The following is a 2,845-nucleotide window of genomic DNA, read 5'->3' on the forward strand; positions in this document are numbered from 1 at the left end:
GATTCTAATCAGGAGCGATAAGCATTAAACAAATAAATAAACAAATTATGGTACATAATGTCACTTAGAGGTATCTGAAATAAACGACGATTGCATCAATTAATTAAAAAAAAAAAAACTCCAGAAGCAACAACCCAAGGCACCTAGCACTGTCAACACAGAATTCCCCAAATATATTTAACAATGGACTCCTTTTGTCATCATACACAAAACATCCCCCCCCAAAACTACAGCTTGTAGAATAGTCTGAAACACTGGGTTAAATTCACCAAATCGAACAATCCCAAACACTGGCCAATTGGAAGAGAGTCTTATTTTGTTGCTAAAGCATTATACTCAGGAGGGGTGGCCTTAAATGAGAAGCACAAAGTAGTCAGGTTGTGCTTGGAAGGCTCAGCTAGCCTTAGCACCTCCCCTCAGAGGTTCCTACAGGAAATCAGTCCCTATGAAGTAATGAGAGGGGGAAGGGGAAGGGATTTGATAAGACCCCGTGTGTGTGTAGTTTGCATAGAGTGTGCAGGCCCAGCTTCAGCTGTACTAACAGGCACACAGGTGTCCCTGGCAAAGAATGACCGGTCTGAATGCATTCAAGGAAAGGAAGGATGGGAAAACAAACAGGGAGACACCTGCTCAAAGGGAGACTCTATTTCCAAGCAGTAAAAACCCTTGTTTTTCTGCATGGCTTCTTTTTATTTCAAAATAAAAAGGATCCACAAGCCAGAGTGGGAAAGTGATCCCAGTGGCCCAGAACAGTTAATCTTGGTTGTTCACACAGTGATAGGAGCCTTGGAATCAGTGAGTCTGTCTCATGCCTGGGGCTTGAGGCTTAGGTGGCATTTTCAGTTCTCAGGTTTCCTATCCACTGATGTTCTGCATCAGAACACCAGAGCCTTGCTCTTTCAGTGTGATTTGATGCTGATGAGAGGCAGGATGGTACACAAGGTTATGCATCACCTCGAGCCAAGTGGCTGGCTCCCAGCTCAGGTTACTTGGGCTGTGGGTGAGCGCCACTGTCACCTAGTGGCCATCTTTCAAAAGCACACTCTTCTTCCTCCACTTTCAACAGTCCCGATTGCCCAGACTTAAAGGAGATGAAATTCTCCAGATCAAGAAAGACAGAGTAAAATACCATATCTTTAGCTTTATCTCAAAGACATCCACTGGTTAGCACCTTGAAATTATCTTTCATTTGAAAATCTAGAAGAGGCAAACCATATAGCAGAAAGCTCCTGGGCTTTGTCTAAACGGAGCTGGACGGGCAGTTTAAAAATGTGCGATTATGAACTGTAATAAGTACCACAAACTGGGGGGCTTAAAACAACAGAAATGTATTATCTCACAGTCATGGAGGCTAGATGTCTAAAATGAAGGTGTCAGTAGGGCTGGTTTCTTCTGGGTACTTTGAAGAAGAATCTGTTCCATGCCTCTCTCCTAGCTCACAATGGTTTCTGGCAAGCCCCGATGTGCCTCACCTTGTGGACACATCACTCCAATCCCTGCCTCCGTCTCTAGTGTGTTCTCCCCGTGTGTCTGTGTCTCTGTTTCCACTTACTAGAAGAACACCAGTCATTGGATTAGGGTTTGACCTCTAATACAGTTTGACCTCATTTTAACTAATTGCATCTGCAAAGACCCTATTTCCAAACAAGGTCACATTCGGAGCTTTTGGGTGGACATGAATTTGGAGGAGACACTATTCAACCCAGTATAATGACAGTATGTGAGTAGAGGGGAGAATGAGCAATCGGGTCCTTTTTGCATAAACTGCATCATTACTGCAACTATGAAGTCTTTATATTTTTCTATTTTATTTAAAGGGGATTTGCTCCAAAAAATTATTGGTCTAGGCCCATCTTCTCCTGTAAGAGATGAGGACAATGAAACCCAGAGATGGAAAGTAGATGGCCCAAATTAGTGGCAGGGCCAAGAACAGGACTCAGTGCAGATCACCTCTCCTTCCCCTACACAGCAACACCACCCAAGGCAGCAGCTCCATTGCTACTGCTCCCGTTGTGGTGGTGGTGGTGGTTTAATAGCAGAGCACCCTGCTGGGCACTGTGGTAGGCAGAATAATGCCTCCACCAAAGATGTCCACATTTTAAGAAATTTCATTCACTTATTCATAATTCAAACCCCATTTATTTAAACTCTGCTACACAGATATCTTGAGACAATTTTATTTATCTGTACATTCACTGAATCTTTTCAGCAGCTGTTTATTAGGAACCTACTACTTCTAGAAATGATGGATTAAGAAGTGAACAAGACTCATAAAATCCCTGCCCTCAATGGAGCTTACATCCTAGTGGGAAAGACAGACAGTAAACATGTCATCAAATGATTATGTAAGAGTTTCAAATAGTGCAAAGTTTTAAAAAGTAGTGATGGGACACAGTGTAACTACGTAAAAAAACCCAGAGGACATGAAGAGCACTGTAGCCAGGGTCAGTGGAGGTCACTTAGGGGATGTAACATTTAAACTGAGATCTGAATGAGAAGAAAGCAGCCATGTGACTATTTGAGGAATGAGTATCCAAGCAGAGAGAACAGCAATGGCAAAGACGCTGAGGTAGAAAAGCTCTATATCTTTAAGGGACAAAAGAAGGCAAGTGTGGCTGGATGATCAGAGTAGCTAGGGGTAGGTCGTGGTGACTTTGGTAGAGAATCATAAGCAACAGATTCACAGGCAAAGACTGGGGACCTTTAAGAAACATGATATTGCATCTAGATTGTATTCTAATCACAAAGAGAAGCTATAGGAGTGTTTTAAGCAAGAGAGAGATATGATCTGATTTATTGTGGGAGAAACAAAGATTTTTAGAAGAGTTGTTCCCTGTCCAAGGAC

The sequence above is a fragment of the Delphinus delphis genome, chromosome 8 (assembly GCF_949987515.2).
Source record: "Delphinus delphis chromosome 8, mDelDel1.2, whole genome shotgun sequence".
In the NCBI taxonomy this organism is placed as follows: Eukaryota; Metazoa; Chordata; class Mammalia; order Artiodactyla; family Delphinidae; genus Delphinus; species Delphinus delphis.